Genomic DNA, 21,175 nt, shown 5'->3' with positions numbered 1-21,175 from the left:
CAACAGCTCGGGGTAGGCTTGGGGGTCGCGGGCAGGTGGCGCGCCGAATGTCACCCCCCTCAGTGATGACACCTGGGCCAGACCGCCCCCACCCCCTTCTCCGCCCCTGTTTGGGGGTGGGGCCTGTCTGTTGCTGCAACTGCCTCACTGGATGCTCACCTAGCACAGTTGGTAGATCATGAGATTCTTAATCTCATGGGTTGTGGGTTCAAGTCTCATGTTGGGCAAGAGATTCCTGCACTGCAGGAGGTTGGTCTAGATGATCCTCGTAGTCCCATCTCACTCTACGATTCTATGACATAGGACTGAGAGACATGACTTTCCTAACTTGAAAGTGTACTTTTGACAGCAGCAACAACAATAAATTTTATTTATACCCCACCCTCCCCAGCCAGAGCTGGGCTCAGGGCAGCTAACACCAATAAAATCACAGTAAAAACATAATAGGGGGGAAAGAGGAAGAAAAAAACAAACCCAGTTTAAAATACAGGTTAAAATGCAATTTAAAATGCAGCCTCATTTTAAAAGTAGCCCATAGATCAAAACCATAAGGGGAGGGAAACATAAGGGTCAGACTGAGTCCAAACCAAAGGCCAGGCAGAACAGCTCTGTCTTGCAGGCCCTGCGGAAAGATGTCAAGTCCCACAGGGCCTAGTCTCTTGTGACAGAGCATTCCACCAAGTCGGGGCCAGTACTGAAAAGGCCCTGGCCCTAGTTGAGATCAATAGAGAGTTAATTCCTCATTCTGGACATTCCTCGGCTGTCATGGCCATGACGTCATCATCTTCATCATGGTCCAGTCTAAGTGAAAACAGACCAATGTGAACCACCTTGAAAAATCTTATTTGTGCATATAGCGGAGGAAGGGAAATAAATTGAATATTTATTTGGTAGTAAGTCCCACTTCTCTCAATGGGACGTACAATATTCTGACAAATATTAGCAGCTTTGGGTTTGATAGAACACTAGAAAGTTATAAGTATTGCAAACCTATCTACACACCTATATAGACACACCCTTGACATTTCCCCTGAGGTCGTTTCTTAATATCTAACGGCTTCTCTGAGTTCCCAATTACTCTTTGATGAATGTCACACCAGAAGTGGAAGCTCTAGACATCTGCCAGTTTGGTTCATGATTCATTAGCAGACCAAACAGCAAAAGATCTTCCAAAAGATAGCCAGCCTTAATTCCGTATCAAAGATGTCTGGAGATTCTGTGAAAAAGATTTTAAATGCTTATCTGAAAGAGCAACACCGAAACGTTTGAAGTACCGTCATCCGTCGCTGCTAGTCAAAGATCTTTCAAATGGCAAAGCAGAACCCTTTACAGAAGAAATGGATTATTCTGAGTTACTAAGCAGCTGCCTTTAAGATAATAATCTTTTCCTATGTGGTTGACATAGGAAGCTGCCTTAAACAAAGTTACTATGTTTGTCCATCTAGCCTAGTAGTGTCTTCTCTGACTGGCAGTGGCTTTCCAGGGTTTGCAGCACAAGTCTTTCCCCTCATGGTCTACCCAGTGATACCATACCAAGAATTGAAACTGAGGTCTTCTGCATGGAAAGCATGTGTTCTTAGCATGTAGGCTGTGCACACATGACCATTTACTCTGTGCACTCCCAATGCTTATACGTGAATCCACATACAGATGTTACCCATGAAGAAAAAGAAGAAGAGTTTGGATTTGATATCCCGCTTTATCACTACCCTAAGGAGTCTCAAAGTGGCTAACATTCTCCTTTCCCTTCCGCCCCCACAACAAACACTCTGTGAGGTGTGTGAGGCTGAGAGACTTCAAAGAAGTGTGACTGGCCCAAGGTCACCCAGCAGCTGCATGTGGAGGAGCAGAGATGCAAACCCAGTTCACCAGATTACGAGTCCACTGCTCTTAACCACTACACCACACTGGCTCATGATGCAGAGCTAGCCTGTAGTTTCTTGAAAAACACTGCAGTTTGATTTGGTTTTCCTCAAACCAGCTTGTCTGAAAGGAAAATGTAAGCCACATTCACTTTAAGATGAGGTGTGTATGTATATGTGAGACAGCTCTGGGCATGCTGTTGTTATTTCATTATTCGCTGAGTATTTGGAACACTAATAATAATAATAATAATAATAATAATAATAATAATAATTTATATAACTTATACCCCACCCATCTGGCTGGGCTCCCCCAGCCACTCTGGGCGGCTTCCAACAAGAGATTAAAAATACATTAAACAGTTCTCATTTCTCCACCCCCTTACACAATTATCAAGGCAGGGGTTCCTCTTTCTTAATATCTGATGAAAAACTTCTGGAGGAGGAGGTGGAGCACGTTGCAAAAGCTTTGGGGGTTAAACTGTCTCAGAAATCTCCTCAGCAAAGAATCCCCCAGTCCTAAAAGCTGCTCCTCAAAGAGCAACCATGGCCACAGCTCAGCTTCTAGGTATCTCACCAGAGCTTACACCACACAGGTAGGGCAATGAGGTGGAAAAGAGAAGGGGGATCCTGCACCTTCAATAAGTTGTGTAGAATAGTTGCCATGTGAGCTAAACCAATGGACATTCCCTCTTCCTTGCAACTATTAAAGGTGTAGTAACCCTCCCCTCTTTTTCACCTGACTGCCCCATGTTGTTGTTGTTTAGTCGTTTAGTCGTGTCCGACTCTTCGTGACCCCATGGACCAGAGCATGCCAGGCACTCCTGTCTTCCACTGCCTCCCACAGTTTGGTCAGACTCATGTTTGTAGCTTCGAAGACACTATCCAACCATCTCGTCCTCTGTCGTCCCCTTCTCCTTGTGCCCTCAATTTTTCCCAACATCAGGGTCTTTTCCAGGGAGTCTTCTCTTCTCATGAGGTGGCCAAAGTATTGGAGCCTCAGCTTCACGATCTGTCCTTCCAGTGAGCACTCAGGGCTGATTTCCTTAAGAATGGATAGGCTTGATCTTCTTGCAGTCCATGGGACTCTCAAGAGTCTCCTCCAGCACCATAATTCAAAAGCATCAATTCTTCGGTGATCAGCCTTCTTTATGGTCCAGCTCTCACTCCCATACATCACTACTGGGAAAACCATAGCTTTAACTATATGGACCTTTGTCAGCAAGGTGATGTCTCTGCTAGATTCTGTCTAGGTTTGTCATCGCTTTTCTCCCAAGAAGCAGATGTCTTTTGATTTCAAGACTGCTGTCACTGTCTGCAGTGATCATGGAACCCAGGAAAGTAAAATCTCTCACTATCTCCATTTCTTCCCCTTCTATTTGCTAGGAAGTGATGGGACGAGTGACCATGATCTTAGTTTTTTTATGTTGAGCTTCAGACCATATTTTGCGCTCTCCTCTTTCACCCTCATTAAAAGGTTCTTTAATTCCTCCTCACTTTCTGCCATCAACGTTGTGTCATCTGCATATCTGAGGTTGTTGATATTTCTTCCGGCAATCTTAATTCTGGTTTGGGATTCCTCCAGTCCAGCCTTTCGCATGATGAATTCTGCATATAAGTTCATGGATTACTGCCCCGTCATGGCGAAGGGGCTTGAATAACTCAGAGAAGCTATGAACTATGCTGTGCAGGGCCACCCAAGACTGACAGGTCATAGTGGAGAATTTTGACTAAAAGTGATCCACCTGGAGCAGGAACCAGCAAGCCACTCCAGTATCCCTGCCAAGAAAACTCCATGGACAAAGACAACAGACTGCCCCATACACAAGGTCACAATTTGCTTTCCCTGGTTCTTAGTTTTCAAATCACACTGCTCAGTATTTCTGTTTAAATGCTCTTGCTAATATTTTTATGGGAATTTAATTTTGATATTATGCATTTCTGCTTAATTAAGCAGCAAAAAAGTGGTATGCTCCCATGGGTGCCCTCGGGGGCTGGGCCCCAATTCTAGGAAGGTATAAGCAGTGAAGGGACACGGATGGCGCTGAGAGTTAAACCACAGAGCCTAGGACTTGCTGATCAGAAGGTCGGCGGTTCGAATCCCCGCGATGGGGTGAGCTCCCATTGCTCGGTCCCTGCTCCTGCCAACCTAGCAGTTCAAAAGCACGTCAAAGTGCAAGTAGATAAATAGGTACCACTCCGGCGGGAAGGTAAACGGCGTTCCGTGCGCTGCTTTGGTTCGCCAGAAGTGGCTTAGTCATGCTGGCCACATGACCTGGAAGCTGTACGCCGGCTCCCTTGGCCAAGAAAGCGAGATAAGCACTGCAACCCCAGAGTCGGTCACGACTGGACCTAATGGTTAGGGGTCCCTTTACCTTTATAAGCAGCGAAGGCAAATGGGACAATGCTACACCAGCCTAATTCTGACCTCAGAAACATGCCACCTGTTTGCCTTTTTACTTACAAGCAACTCTTGCTGTTTGCTTCTTCCTCCTAAGTCCCAGTTTTGGGGACTTCCGGGTTGGCGCCATCGCCGAATGGTGGACTCCCTCCGAGCTCCGGAGGGAGCCTGCTCGGCAGGGGCTGGGTCCTACCGCGCCGGCGACGCGGGGACCCTCAAAAACCATGGGCGTTGAAACCCATGGACATGGTGACTTGGCGGGCACCGTTTGCACCCCCCGACCCGCGAAGGAGCCTTTTTAAAGGCTACGGAGCGGGGGACGGGGGGTTGTGTGGTGCTATGAGTCCTCCGCTTCCCCTGCCGAGCGAAGCCGCATGCCATTTGACGGAGAGCGCTGACTTCTTCCATTGAAAATCTGGACTAAAAAGAACAACCCGTGAGTAATCGGAAATCGGACTTAAAAGGGAATTTTTTTAAAAAAAAAAAATTCGGAGCGAGCGGGGGAGGTGCAAAAAGGAAGTCCGTCTCCCCCCTGTTGTAGAGGATTTAAAGCAAAGGATTTGACAACTAAGATCGAGAGCCACCTTATATTGATAAAGTTATTAATTTCACGATGGAAAATTATAAGACTGTGCTGGAGGAGAAAAGTGGAACGTATGAACTAAAATGCAACCCCCCCCCCGGGAACTGGGAGCGATCCGCGAGAGCGCCTGGCGAGGAGAAATAGAAGCTTTGACAGCTGTCAAAGGAGCTGTCAAAGTTGAAGAATAAAAAGAGAACTTTGTTACGAGGGCTTTGCCGGTTACATTTGTTACAATTTGATATAAAATGTTGAAAACAAGGGACAACAAGTTACTTTGACCGTTGGGTGTGATCTGGAAAGAAACTGAGTTATTATAATCCCTCTAGAGGGGCCGTGGAACACTACAAGTATTGCTGACTTGGAATTTGAATAGGACTTTTTATCTCCTGGGAAAACTGCAGAAATGGAACACTATTTTGTCTACAGAGGTCTCTACACTAAAGGAGACAATAGATTTATCTATTGAAGAATGGAAGGGACTTGACGTAAGGTTTTGTTCCTGAATAACAAAGCCTCTGTAGAGGAATTAGAAGCTTTTGGAATTAGAACATTTTTGCAGTGGAGCAGGAAAAGAAACCAGAGGAAAGTGAGGAGAGAGAACAACAAGAACAACAAGAACAACAAGAACTGGACAAAGCTCGAAGTGGGAACATTTGGGACATCTAGATTTGAAAGGTCTAAAGAAATAAAATTGGAGTTTTTACTCTTAAATATAGAGATCTGGATGGAAAAAATGGACCTTGAGATAGAGTCCTCCCAAGATTGGATGTTCGAAACTAAAGACGACCAAAAAGACGGCAAAAGACTATTAAAAAGACGGCAAAGTGGATTTGTGAAGGATTTCGGCCTAGATGTGGGATCTCCAGGATGACAGCTGATTGATGGACATTGGGGAACGCAACCGGGAAAGGGGGGAGGGAAATTTGGAATCCAAAGGGTGTAAAACTATACTTTATTTTTTATTCTTATTATCCTATTCTGTTCTACATATTAAAGAGGGGAACTCGTGGAAGGGAACAGGGGTCGATTGTAGGGGATGGGAAAATATTTTTAACATTGGGTCAATGATAATAAGTCCAAAATTTGGGGTAAGAACTTGCTGAATCTATTTGAAGGAACTGGAATACAAAAGGGGGTGGGGTGGGGAAGTCCTGGAAAGATGTTAATGAAAATAAGGTTTAAAGTGGATGTTTTATTTTTTATTATTTTTTTTCTTTGTTATATTTGGAAATTTTCAATAAATATTATTATAAAAAAAACTAAGTCCCAGTTTTGCACCCTTGCAGAACTCAGTGGGGAGGAGGGGGGGAGGAGGAGGAGGAGGAGGAGGAGGAGGAGAAGAAGAAGAAGAAGAAGAAGAAGAAGAAAGCCAGAATTAGTTGACTCTGCCTGTCATTAGCTCTGCCTGCCATGTACTCTGAGTCTACCTACCAGTAGCCTCCTAGCCTTCCACCCTACTAATCCTAATGGGCACCAGACACCACTTGGTACAAGTGTCCAACTCAAGAAGGAAAGCAAGTCCAAGATAAACGAGGGCTACAAACAGGGAATTGGTCCAAAATATGATCCAAATGCAAGTTCAGGCAGAAAGTCAAGGTGATCACAAAGCAGCCATGGGAGCCAAGGTTCAGCATCAAGGAGCCAGAAATATGTGTCCCCACCAACTGGGAGGCTCAAAAAGAAGAGTTGATGCACTCTGGCCTCCCAGGGCACATCCTAACCAGAGTTGCTGGTGATGATGGTGTTTCACGGTTTCCTTGATCTCAAGGAGACTGCTGCTTGAGGAGCCCTTTAGTCCCAAAGTGCATGAATATTCGGGGTCTGCAAACAGGTACTATGTTGAGCCAGAGCCGGACTTTTTGATGCCGGTATCCTTGAGGGCCTCAGCCTTTGTCTCTGGTAGGGATAGGATTTCTTCTTTCCCCTGAGGGCCTCTCAAGGCCCTTAGTCTGTGGGTTGTGCAGTTTGTCCTCTGAGTACTCTGTTTGGTAGTGGGTCAGGGAGAGACTAGAGCTAGCCTGGCTCAGTCTTTATGACAATAAATTATAAAGAATAAAACAAGAACTTTGAAGACTCCCCCTCACTATAGCCAAGTTTTGTTGTTAGATGACGTATGTCTGTGTCACACAGCAGGGATCAATATTTAGGAGAGACATTCCTTCTTTAGTGAGAGCAACGGGGAGGCTTCTTCCTCGATGGGCCCTGCAATGTACAGCTTTTTTCCAAGAACATAGATTTCAAACAAGTTAAAGGGTTCTTGTTATTTTAAAAGGCATGTTGCTCAATAAACCGAGAGGAACCAGTTTAGTTGATCCAAAGATTTGAAATGGTTAATCGAAAACTTTTGTTTGTTCTGTTGTTAACATCTCTTTTTCGTGTTTCTGGGTTTTTAGATTTGCAGTCAACATCCTTGCCAATTTGGTTTTTTTAAAAAAATAAACAAATCTCGATAACCCAAACATAGACAGAAATTCCCCTGAAAGCCTCTTATGGGAAAGATGGCAAGGGAGGAGAGAGAGGATTCAACCGAGGCTCTTGAGAGGAGGAGGGGGGAGTGTTTTGATTTGTAGCAATGAATAGGTCTTCTCCGTGCTTCTGTGACCTAGAGAAGATGCTGATCTTTCAGAGGTGAGGTCTCTTTTATTGCAGCATGTGCACCATCATCCTGAATTGTAGCCTTTGTTGTTGTTCTTGCTTTCTGAAAGCATGATGACTAGGCAATGCTTCTCTCACCTCTTCCTCCCCTGGGTCAAGGCAAGAATGTGGTGCTGCAAACACCAGCTAAACAGCCCAACGCTGACATTTTATAATGTGTACAAAAATGTGTATATTAGGGGAAAGTGTGCATGTAAATACATACATTTTAAGTAATGATAACATACAAAAATATATTATATTAGGGAAATTTGCTTATAATAATGTATATATTAAGAGAAATGTGTCCTAAAATGAAGACAAATTTAAAAATAATAATTTGACGTGAATAACTGAATTTAAGATTAGAAAAGTAAGAAACCGAGGGAACCCAAAAATAACAGATTAGTCCATCTCTACTAGTGAAGGGCGAGATTTTTTAAAAAAGAAAAGCCCACATTTAAAGGCAAATTTGCCTAATTTCCACTGTCTGAAACAAAATAGCCTTCCAAATCTGCCTGTTTCTGAACTTTGCAATGGAGTTCTCCTTCCAACTAATATGTACTAAAATGCATAAACTATAAATGCATATATTAGAAAAAAAAATATGCCATATAGTTGGACAAATTGTTTTGCAAAAATGTCCATGCAAGCATGTGTTTATTGGGAGAGATTAGAACTGAAATTCTTATGAATTTTCAGGCAAAGTTTTTTTTTTTTTTTTAAATTGCAGCCTGATGTGGAAGTGTGGAGAGGTAAATTTAAGATTGAAAAAGTGAAATCAAAACTGACATATTCTCCACCAATCCCATGGGGCATGTCTGCCATTTTTGCACCACTATGTTTTCTTCTCCCTTGCTAGGTTATACTTCTATAGGTTACATAGAGCTATATTACATTGGTGTAGCAGCAACAGCAACCAACACCCCACCTTCCCCTTATCCAGCATAACTGGAGTTCAGATTGCAATCACATCTAGGTATGTATGCAATCGTGCCGTTAACATATGCAGCTTTGATCGGGCATTATTTCATTTTGGACTGTATGTCTCCTTACAGACACTTTAAATAAAAATAAATAAAAAGAATATAAGCTAGTAAAACACACACACAATATTATCTAGAACTAAGTCTGCAATCCTTCAGAATTGCAGAGCAATTCTAAACTCCCTTTGGGTGAGGTTGGGGACGAGTTGGATGGGGCAGAGGTGTCTCTTTGCCAAGCACTGTCAAACTCCACCAGTCTCTGCTTATGGAGTGATGCCAGCACAGTGCCCTGCCCCCCCCCCCGGCCTTCCATTTCCTTAGCGTAGTTGGGTAGGTGGAAACTGTGCCACTGAGTTACCCACTTGAAGCAATCAGCAGAAAGCCGTGAAATGAAGTGTTCTGGAGAGGGAGGGGCTGAGATGGCCTGCAATCCATTGGTTCCTTGGGTGTTATGTGACATCATCAGGCCTGATGGCTGTGCAACTGGCCCCCCTCCACCCTGGCTGGAAATCTGAGCAGAGCTGCAGATGCATCCACTCCATTAGATCCTGCCAGGCAGTGGCTGGAGCCAGGATTGTACCCCAAATCTCATTTAACTTAGTGGGACTTGGAATCAATATACACAGGCTAGTTCTGCACATCCTGCAATAGGATGAAGGCTGCCACATTACATTTTAAAATAGTAAAATATCCCTAAAGGTCTTCATTTTCCATTGAAAAAAAGCAATCAATTTAAAACAAACAAACTTCTGCAGTGTCTAAAGTAATAGGTGGAGTTTGGTAGTGAGTTTGTCAGCAGCATAAAAGCCACAAAGGAAAGGGACTTAAGGACATTAAGAACTGCTTAGCAATCTTCAGTGAAGCATAAGAAGCTGTTGAATAAGTAACAACAGCTGAGACAACTAGGAAATTGCAGCCAGAAGATCAGATTTAATAAGGCCTGGTCTACACATGCAGAGGAATGAAGGGGTAGAGCCCATACCCTCACACCTTGCACAGGTGGAAATGAGGTCAAACTTGTGACACCCCTATTTTTCATACCAAGGATCACTGCCCAAGACACCTTCCCTCCAGCCCCCTCCATACCTTATGTGTTGCTGGAGGCTACTCCAGCTGCTGTATTCTTACTGTTCTATGAGCCAAGACGTTTGGTGTTCTTTAGATTAAGAAACATAAAAACTGAAATTGTTATTGGGGAAGCTTCTACCACCACCGTTTCCCTGACTTTGAAGTTGTCGTCCTGTGAGATTCCTTGTGAGCAGGAACGTTCTCTCCTTAAGTCGGGGATGGAGAGGTGTTTTCAGCTCAATGGCCACATTCCTTTTTGGACCATCTTCCAGGTACCACATGCTAGTTGTGGGTGGAACCAGCAGATGGATGAATACAATCTTTATCTTTTGTGCAGTGGGCCAGTTTCTTCACTCTTGCACTCTGCTCTCTATTATCCACCCAGGCACGCACAAAGCATGATTAGCATTAAAGGACACATTCTAGCCAGGCAAAAACACTCAAGGATGGTGCAAAGCAGAGCCAGTGATGAGTGTGGTTTGGGGGAAGGAGCTGGGAAGAGCCCCGGGGGTCACAGAGAGATTCCTGGAGGGTTACCTCCTGGGTCTGAAGTTCCTTATGCCTACTTTAAGTCCACAAGTCACCATCAGCTGGACTTCACCCTGTCTTTATTGTGAACCTTGCCTTAGAAATCTATAGATGGACCTCAGCTGGTTAGAAGGGTGAGTGAGGAAACTTCAGAGCAAAAGTTATATCACTCCACAGATCTGATCTAACAAAAAGACGGGTTACAAAAATTGAAGAAATATTGCTTGCCTAATTCATATTTACTTGAATTAAATCATAAAGATGTGAAAGTGAAGTGCATTTCTACAGGTCAAGGGCCTGGGTTCCATCTTGTGGCCTTTGCACAAGTTTTCCCAAGTGACAGTGGTGAATGCATCTTTGAAATTATCCATTTTTATGTTGATTCCCAGGAGGGAAAGTAGCAGAAACCAAAAAATGAGAGGGAAGTTGCGGAGGGTTGATCTCTTAGGGCAACTGCAACATCACCCCACCTGTCTAGATCTGCCCTCACCCAGACTTCGTTCTTACAACCAAGTCCAGCGTGTTGCAGCAATACCTGCCAACTTCCTTTCCCTCCGTCTCAGTGTTGTTATTGTAGAACTCAGCAGAGAGGAGGATGGGGACAAAAGTAGAATTAATTGGCTCACTTAAGATATCACTGAGGAAATGACTCCATGGCAAAAAAATGGATTTTTTCCCCCAAGGGAGAAAAAGATAGGGGTTTTGCTCTGTTACAGTCCCATAATTAGGGATGGATGAATCTCCCATTTCCAGTTTCCAGTTTTTCCAGCCTTATGTACAGTTTGCTACATTTCCACACCAGTTTGGAAGCTCTATTTAAAAGTTGGCAAAAAATATTTCTCTTTTAATGCACAGCTTTGCAAATACCCACATTTTGTATATAGTTTTGCCCAACTTAATGCACTTTTATATGTTATTTGCAGTAATATACACATTTTTGTGAGCATTTACCCATGTATACTTTTTATACCCGGAAGTAAGTGAACGTCTGACGCAGCTTCTGCTTGAGTTCAGGAAGCTCCTGCAGCCAATTGGAAGCTGTGCCTTGGTTTTTGAATGGTTTCGGGAGTCGAACGGACTCCCGGAATGGATTAAGATCGAGAATGAAGGTGCCACTGTAACTGCATTGTAGAAAAATTGGAGGGGTAGATTTTAAAGGATAGTCATGTTTCAGAGTTTGTGTATTGGTTTGGAAAGTGTAAATTGGGTCGGTTTGCATTCAGATATAAGCCACACAAATTTCTCCTCCATATTTCCACAACCTATTGAGAACTCTTCAAAATAAACCTCCCTAGGACTGGGTAGTAAATGAATGAGTTAAATCTTAAATTCAATTTTAGAGAAGAGATGGAATCACTGTTTGAATATTTTCAGGTCCAGTATTATTATTTTTTATCAGACTTGTTAAGACCACCAGGATCAGTATGCCGAGATCTTTCACAGTTTGAAATTAGAAAGTTAGAGGGGGAAAATGAGACATCTATTACCACCAGCGGGATAGCAGGCATTTTTACACAGAGGAAGGAAGCTGGCCTAGGATATATATTAAAATGAGAAAAGAGCCTGGGTGTTGTTTTCTGTAACACTTGCTTGGAGAAACAAACTTTATGAATGGCTTGCAGGTTATCCAAGCAGCCCAGAGGTGTTGCTTACATAATCGTTACCCATACTTATGAAATATGGCAGCATATTAGGGGGAAATAAAATGTAGAAAGCCACACAGAAGGGGTGTTCCAATAACCTCCTTCATTCACTCAAAAAGTGGGTAGTGCTTCACTTGCCGGCTTTGCTTTTGATCCATGGGGACAAACAAAATTTTGATCAGAATACTAACAAGTCACGGAGAAAACTGCAGCTATTTTCACGAATATATGCATTTTATGCACACTTTACCCTAGCATATACATTTATGTATACATTGCGTGACCCGACGGCGACAGTCCCAGCCCCCAGGGATCATAAGGAATGAATAAAGACTCTGACAACATTATATGGAATTAAAATTAGGCCACAACTTTATTAAACTTCTGAATGTAGGAAGACCTTGGCTTGGGCATTGGGCGTGTATCCCTCTCAGCCCCCCAGCCGGGGGGAACTGGGGCTCATCAGGGTTAATGGGATATGGGGGTGCTCTGTGAGACGTAATTGTAGCAGGCAGCCCAGCCCATATCCCCACTCGCAGGGTAGTTCACTGACAACCTTTCAGCGTATGGCCAGTGACACCCATATATATAAAACCCCTTTAAGAGGGGGACCCTGGAATTGCCACCGTGGGGGGATGAGTCACCACTTCACACACACACACACACACACCCAGCAACAGGGAAGAAAAGACTAAAGGATTCCACCCAAGACCATAACCGCCAAAGTTGTGACGAATTGCTACGGGGAAGACAAAACCTGCCAATGCAGGAAAATTTCTTCCCGGTCCTTCAACAGCAGCCAGTCAAAGACTGTAGCAGCGCCCGCTAAACAGGAAGAAAAAGTTAACCTGCAAACAACAAACATTAAAGAAAGGGAGGGTGTTGTTGTTTTGTCGTGTCCGACTCTTCATGACCCCATGGACCAGAGCACGCCAGGCACTCCTGTCTTCCACTGCCTCCCGCAGTTTGGTCAAACTCATGCTGGTAGCTTTGAGAACACTGTCCAACCATCTCGTCCTCTGAAAGGGAGGGTGAATCTCCAGAGCCGACTGCCTGGCTATTGTTGGCTCCACCCCCTATTTATAAATGGGGCTTGCCCCACCTCCCAGCAAGAAACTTGATTACTGAGGCTGGGCATGAACCTCCAAAAATCCACACTGAGAGGCAAGCCAGCCCCTGTTTGCCAATAAGCTCCCTGGGAACTGTAGCACCACGCGCGATCCTGCAAAGGGCTCCCACAATGTAAAGTGGGAGTGCTCATTACATGGCGGGACAACTGCATTGCGAAATACGGAGAAGTGTGAATGTCAAAGGATGGCTGTGTTTTAGTTTGCACATACCGTATTTTTCGCTCTATAAGACGCACCAGACCACAAGACGCACCTAGTTTTTGGAGGAGGAAAACAAGAAAAAAAATATTCTGAATCCCAGAAGCCAGAAAAGCAAGAGGGATCACTGCGCAGTGAAAGCAGTGATCCCTCTTGCTGTTCTGGCTTCCGGGATAGCTGCGCAGCCTGCATTCGCTCCTTAAGACGCACACACATTACCCCTTACTTTTTAGGAGGGAAAAAGTGAGTCTTATAGAGCAAAAAATACGGTAGTTTCAGAAAGTGCAAATTTGGTAGGTTCACCTTCAGTGTGAAATAAATGGAATCCCTTCCCTCCTTCTCTAGCTACAACTTTCTGTTGCAGTTCCCACATATTTCTATAGCTGCCAAAGCACCCAGTTCACTGGAGTGAAATGAACTAAGTTCAGCAAGGACGCCTACATCAAGATTAAGAGGCACTAGTTACAATGATTGATTGCCTGAATGAATGGTCAGGTAATAAAATAAAAAAGTGCTTTAAAGAAATTAATGGATACTCTTTAAAACAAGCACACCAGGCAGAGACTTAGATAATGCTCTAACAGCGCTATTTGACAAAAAAATATATGTATGCCACAAAGTAAAGAAAAATATATGGACGCTACAAATTTTTGAGAAAGGCAGAAAGAGATCTAAAAAGCAAACCCACCCAGCTAAATTGCAGCATTACGGAAGCTATTAAAAGAAGGGGGGAAAGGACATAATTTACAAAGTGGATTGCAAATCCAAATGTGGAAAAACAAAAAAAACAGCATAAATTATGGCAGCTTAAATGTAAGAAGAGAATGGAATTTGTGGAGGAACTGCAAGAATTTTGGAAAACACACAAAGAAACATAAAAGCCACCGCAGAGGAAGACGTTCATTAAAATGTCACAAGTGATTGAGTCAAACAACGGATTTGTTGTATCTGTTTTCACTGAAGAGGGTGTTAGCAACATGCTTCCTGCACCTGTATATAATCAATTTGTGATAGATCTCCATATTTACAAAACCATAGGAGAGGTTCCAGGGTAAATTGATAGTTTAAGCAGCAACATGTCACCAAAAACAGATGGCATCTCCCAAGAACTTTTGAAGAAACTCTGATATGAAGTTGCCATCTACTAGCCATGATCACTAACTTTCATTTCCATTATTACTTCCCCCCCTTCCATCCATTTACTGCTACTGAAGTAAAATGAACATAATGGTCACAAATCCAATACATTCAGGATTAGCACAGTTCATCAGCAATCCAGTTGCAGCAGACTTAACTTAAACTTAACAATAACTTATAAGACTAAACTTAACACTATATACAGAATAGAACACCACACCCAAACAAAGAGACAGAAAAAGAACGTAAGTGAAACCCAGGTTCCTTCTGGCCTGACTATTATAGTCAGCATGACCTTGACAGAAGGGTAACAGAACCAATTTAAACCCGCTTTACTCAGCTTCTCAGAAGGAATAACCCAAACAAGAACCTTCTTCCACACAGAGAAGAAACCTTCCAGAACCCTCTTGAACTAAGCAGAACAGGAAAGATCTCTACACATCAGATCAATACTTTCTGTACTAAGAAATGCTAACTGACAGTAATGGCACCAGGTGTGCACAGGTAAAAGATAGGTGCTTTAAAGTCTCCCCAAACAGCTGGTCTTTCTGCTTTAGAATGTTGTGTCACCTGACATCAGGTGGATTCCTACTTGTCAAATTTGGGCCCAGGGGTGGGAGTAGGGGAAATAAGAACCTGCTCTATCAGGTCCCCATCCCTGATATATCTAGTAATTACCAAAAACTAAACTCCTAACTAAAACTAAACTCATTATTACATTTATATCTAGGGAACTCCGGGTTCCCTAGATATATCTAGGGAACTCCGGGTTCCCCCTCCAACCCCGATTTTATACTTAGAATCATAAATTGCAGAGATGAAAATGACTCCAAGAGTCACTGGTCCAGCCAGCTGCAATGTGGGAATAGCCTGCCTGTGAGGCTAGGTTAGACCCAAGGTCCCCCTGTGAACTGAATGCCTGTGGGGACTTATTTTCCTAAATTATAGTCCAACACTAACCACTCCATCACACTGGTTCTTTAATATTGACCCTTATTTCCAAGTAGTGCTAACTCTAGTTCTTAGAGGCTCCAGAAATGAGCACAAATAAAAGCAACCAACATGGCTCCAAAAATATGTATTAAATCCACGTTAATTCCATTACACCTCCAGCAATGCAGGCCATGTTTGGGCAAAATAAAAATAAAAACTATTCTGGGTGGAGTTAAGTAGGATTGGAAAATTGTCTTAAGATAATTCTCTTTCAGGTTCACACTAGTAAATGTTCCGGGGATATTTTTGAATGCCCACATCCATTCTGATTCAAAGATTATTAACCCACTATTTGTTTAGTCCCATTCCTTTTATATGAAGGATGGAGAAATTCTTTTGCACATATTGAGAGTATTAAATAGATCTTTGTTATTAATTTAATCATTTTGCTCAAGAAGACGTTCATATGAGGTTCTTCCACATGGTAACCCCCAGTTAACTTTGAGTTGTTCTACTATATGTCTCAGTTGAAAAAAAATATGAAATAATGGTGAGCATCTATGATTATTATTGCTGCCTGTTCATATGAAATGATTTGATCCTACCCAAACCAGCTACTACAGTATAATTGCTTGTCTATGAAACAGTTTCTTAAAACTGGAGATAATGTTGAAAATACTTTTTTTGAATATTGAATATTTTTTTCTTTTATTTCTATTCAATGTACTTTAGAGGGTCCCCCCTCATGTTGCCCCTTTCCTCCTTCATGTGTCATTTTTCTTTTTTCTTTCCCCTTTCTACTTCACTTGTTTTCTTTTTTCTTGACAAGCAGGTTTGTTTGATGTATAATGGTCTTGGCTACAAAGTGTGATAATATGATATTAAACAAATATTTAACAAACTTGGGGATAAGGTAGCGTCAGAGCAGGGCAAGGCAACCCTTCACTAACTGCAGACTGATATTTCAAGCCTTGTTCCAAGACTGGCTCAAATGTAATTTACTGTCGCATTCAGTAATGGTTAGGCACGCTCTATAAATCAAATGCCTTTATGTGTAGAACATTTTAGAAACCCATTGTGTATGTTTCTTTTCCTACATATATCTGCCTGATCCATAGCTAAACAAGGACCCCCCACCAATGCAGGAGCTCATGTTATTGACAAGGAGGGAACCAAAGATGACCAGATCCCATGATGACCTGTATACTCCAATTGCCCTGTTTTCTAGGGATAGTCCCTATTTCTGTATTTTTGGAAGATTTTATGGGCATCCTTTGCCAACCTGGTGCTCTCCAGTTGCCGTGGCACCAAGAGTGCTGGAAACTCATTGCTTGTGGGTAGGGATGATGGGAATCAGTTAAATTAGCATTCAAAGGTGAACCTGCCCAGTTTTCACTTTCTGAAACAGTACATGAACTGAAACTTAGCCATCCTTTGAAATTTGCGCATCTCCAGATTTTGCCATGCAGTTCTCCAGACAAGTTTGTTTTTAATGGTGGAATGGACATAAAATGCTTATATTTGTGAATCTGCCTCACATCGGGGAATATTGCTCTGCAAATAAAAAAAAAAAAGTGTGCTAAATAATTTTCATGGGGACTTTAAAAAACAACCCACTAAGTGATGTGGAAAGGTGTAGAACGGAACTTAAGACAGGAAAAATGGGAAACAGAGAGAAACTGAAATTCCCTACTTGCAAGCCGGCTTGGGGAAGAAGACACAGAGCATTGCTTTCTGATTTAGATATATATTGGTTACTGAGTGACATGTGGAAAATCCTGGTGTCTGCACACTCTTCTATGTGTTTTGGATAAGAATGGAAAGGATCTGTTTGCATCTCAAAGGCTACCTCTCTCAGATTTGGACATGGCAGGCTGAGCATTGACACTCCATGCCTGATTGGATCAAAACAAATGCAACCCAAATGGCGATGTGAAATGGTGATTGGCTTTGGGCATCTTAGACTAGCTGATGTTGTGCCCATTTCTTGGAAACAACTGTGTATTTTCACAGAAGGGCTCCTCAGCTAGATGCGCCTATCTTTATCCATTTGAGTGATTTTATTTTGCTTTTTTTTAAAAAAAGATCTTAGCAAATTCATATTTCCAAGAATTCCTTGGAGAAGGATGAGTTCTCACTCATTAGGCCTGCTGATGAGTGGGATCTTTGTTCCCGTCCTCTGCATGTTTTCATGCTTTTAAAAGGAAATGTCACATATGTCAGGCACTGTGCTGGCCAAAGAGAATGTAGGCATTTGGTTGCACTCCTAGCCTTGGGAGATACAAAAGATGAAGGGTGTGTGGAATTGCTGCCCCAGCCAACCTCCCAGTTTCTCCATGAGCATGAATGCAATGCTCTTATTTTCACTGCTAGAGGGGAAATGTCATGTGGAAATCAAAAGATTGCACATTCTTTGAGCATGATGTGTACAAGACTCTCTGAAGCTATGTGACTGACGCGCAGCCGATCAGCCGGCCTCCCTCAGCCCCGCTGGCTGTTTTGCAGTTGGTGGCTTTGTCACTTTTGATCGATTCCCAGTGCTTTTTCCAATAGTCGGCTGAGTTCCAGAGTCCAAAAGCAAATGGGAGATTGCACCTGCTTTTTAAAGTGCTAAATGCATTTTATGAGCTAGGAATTCTCTCATTTTCCACTTGCCACTTCTTTTGCCACTTCCCCTTTCTGCAGTCCCCATTTTTCTTCTCCAGCCTGCTCACCTCCTTGGGCTACAGCATGGGTAGGCAAACTAAGGCCCAGGGGCCGGATCCGGCCCAATCACCTTCTAAATCTGGCCCACAGATGGTCCAGGAATCGGTATGTTTTTACATGAGTAGAATGTGTGCTTTTATTTAAAATGCATCTCTGGGTTATTTGTGGGGCATAGGAATTCGTTCATTTTCTCTCTCCAAAATATAGTCTGGCCCCACACAAGGTCTGAGGGACAGTGGACTGGCCCCTGGCTGAAAAAGTTTGCTGACCCCTGGGCTACAGGGCTGGTTCTGCCATGAGAGGCAGAAGGGGTAGGGGTAGGTCAGCAATTCCCCCCTCCATCTCCCTTGAGACACCTAAAGAAACTAGCCTGCTGCCCTGAGATGAAGCGAAGTCTGCTGCCCCATTGCCGGTGTTGAGGTAAGATTTACCTGAATCCTGAACTGAACCACGCCAGTTTGGGGGGATCCAGGCTTGGGCAGAGTCAGGTAGAGCCAGGCTTTGGTAGAGTCAGGTAGAGCCAGCCCTGTTTTGCTGTGGGTTGGGCCTCCTAAAGCAATCTGGGACTGTCAGAGGCAGAAAGAAGGTGAGGCAGGCAGCCCCACCACAGGGAATAAACTACAGAAGCAAAGCCCGGCAGGATTGAATCCTGCTGAGCATAGAATTTGATTTTGCAGGCCCCTGTGCTTTGCAAATGCATTCTTAGCGGGGAAGGCGCTTGTGAAGGGACACCCTGCAGGCTCGAACCCTCCTTCTTTTGGTGACACAGTGTCTCTAGCCCCCTTCCAACTGTATTTTTTACTCAGGGTTTAAAAAATTCTAGTGAAACATTAGCCCCACCCCTGAACTGATTTGGGGGCAGATCGGGGGGCGGGGGGTAGGTGGTCCCTGGGTTGTGGGGAAGCTGTGCATAGCCGTAATTGATAGATCCTCCATACACTGAGAGATCCTTGACTGGCACCTTTTCCTCTGTTACTTGGCTCTTGGCTGCTACTCAGGATAGGATGATGATACCCTGACAATTGGGGGCTGTATTCTTGCCCTGCATCATTATGATGGGGCCAAGAAAACCTATTTTTTTTTAAAAAAAAATCTCAACCTGTTGGATAGGCTTTGCTGCAACACGGGGTCTGACTCTTGGTAATAGCGAATGCCAGAAGGCAGCTTCTCTTAACGTCCAGATACAGCGTTAATTACAATGATTCTGCCAACCTGGAAATGTGGCTCTATGAGTTGGTGGGAGAAGAGACACAACAGATGGCAAATCCCCCTTGCAGCTCTCGGGAGGTTGCAGCATTAATTAATTAATTGCAGAGGCCCTAAATGAGCAACACATGCCACAGTTAAAAACGGGATCTGCAAAACAGAATTCTTTTGCCATTATTTGCTAGGGATTACGATGCCTTTTGGATTACGATAACTAGCGAACACTAGGATATGTTAGTTTTCTCACCAAACCACTACCTCCCTGTGGTCAGCTCCCACATTGCATTAGTAGTATGCCTGAGACCACTCAGTAATCACATGGTTCCCTTGGAATGAAGGAGACTTAGCTTTGCTTTAGACCTTCCCTTTGAAGAGTTATATGTGCTCCTTTATTACATTTCTGCAACAATGTTAAACCATTAATTAGAATAAACTACATCACCTTGGGGAAAGCTGAGGTGCAACAGGTAAACATGTCTTTATTCATGTACTTACACACCAAACCCTCCCCATTATTGCATAACCACAACACAAAAATGTGGGAGAGGGTGGGTTTGTTATAAGCTTACCTGTTAGGTTAGGGAGGCCAGAACATGGAAGAGTCAACAATCCTTTTATGACACATGGTTCCCCTCCCATTTGTCCCTCCCAGACGGACGTCTCCTGAAGAAAAAGAAAATATGTTGATGCAATATAATTGCCTATGTATTTACCAAGTCAAATTTGAGAAGCTAGATTCAAATGTTGAGGATCTGGGGACCTATGGGTGTCGAATAACCTTGCTCAATGCATCATTGAAGTGTTATGCCAGGGCTGGGCAGGAGATCAGAATCTATTGCTGCAGTGGGGAGTGGCCAGCCCACCAGGCTTCCCCATTTGACCTGCAAGGCTACTTGGCCCAAGGCACACCCACAAGGCTGTTTGGTCCAAGCCATGACCACGTGCCCTACAACTGACATCATATGCAGGATGAATGGAATGAGTTCAGCAAGGGGTTCCCCACATGTCATTACAGGCAACTCCCCATTTTCATGGGGTTTTGTTCCGAGGTACCATGTGTGTTGGCAGGATGACTTGAATGTGCACAAATGGGGAGCTGCCTGTATTTTAACGGGAGGAAGAACCCCCCCCCCATATCAAAGATAGAATTTCAGAATCCTGATTGAGAAGTAGGTTTGCACTTGGACATTGCAGTGTACGGCTTCTCGTCTACAGTAGGCAGCTGTCTCAGTTTCCCCATTTAGGTTTTTGCTCCAGCGGCTGAGATCTTTCAAACCGGAGCCTCACTCTGCTTGTGTGATGCACTGAATATTACAGAGACCTGGCCCTCCTCCCTCCTCCATGTACACACAGAGAAGGAATGAAGGAGTCTTGACTGTACATAATCTAGAAAGCAATGGGAGGTGAATTGTAGATTTCTAACTTATCAGTGTTGCTCTGGAAAAATAATAACAAGAACAGGCCATTGTGAGCCTCCAAATCCAGAGGAACATTTAATTGGGAATAATTTTCTCAGAGCAACCACCAGCAACCTGAAAAAAGCAGGCATGGCTCCTATTCAACCCAGGCACTGTTGAACGGCAAAGTAATATGTTCAGTCCTGTCAGTGCAACAACCAAAGTACTTGTCATGCTGCTTACCCTTAGTATCAGTCCCCCCCCCCTCTCTCCACCCGCCTCCCTTTCTGCTTTGCTCTGTGCTGCTCTTCCTCCGAAACTCTGTGTGTTAACAGCTTGGTGACAGGCTGTTGCTTGCTAATTGGGAATCTCAGAATGGAATTACAACAACCAAATTTTCTCAGGCTGGACTCCGATGGCAGCCTGTGTGTTCAAACCTGAATGATCTTCCTTGCACTCTTAATAAGGGCCTCGTGCTGTACCTGTCAATGCTGCTCCTCAGTGAGTGGTGAGTTTTAAGGGCTCACTGAGAGAACATTTAGAGATCCTTTTGTGTTGGGGAGAGGAACACCCAAGTGGATTGTAATTGGTCTGTCAAGCTTTTTTTGCTTGTCACTGGAGGTGTAAACATAAAACAGCACTGACTGGGGAAGGAGAGCTGGGAGTTCATTTGATCCAGAACGAGGAAGAGCAAGTGAATCTTCCTGGGCTGACCTTGAGAGGTCCGACTCTGAATTAACTTGCTTCCAGCCTATGAATGATG

General features: G+C 43.6%; 1 long non-coding RNA gene across 1 annotated transcript; it reads right to left on the bottom strand.

Annotated features, from left to right (window-relative positions):
- Positions 1–406: 406 nt before the first annotated feature.
- Positions 407–20,722, bottom strand: LOC309331323. The gene is made up of 3 exons (XR_014151819.1): positions 19,585–20,722; positions 1,003–1,216; positions 407–801 (listed from the first exon to the last, which is right to left on the bottom strand). It is a non-coding gene; the product is annotated as an uncharacterized lncRNA (long non-coding RNA).
- Positions 20,723–21,175: the final 453 nt, after the last annotated feature.

The sequence above is a fragment of the Podarcis erhardii genome (assembly GCF_964252035.2).
Source record: "Podarcis erhardii genome assembly, chromosome: 16".
Taxonomy (NCBI): domain Eukaryota; kingdom Metazoa; phylum Chordata; class Lepidosauria; order Squamata; family Lacertidae; genus Podarcis; species Podarcis erhardii.
Note: the sequence above shows the minus strand (reverse complement) of the source record. Positions and strands in the feature narration are given on the sequence as shown.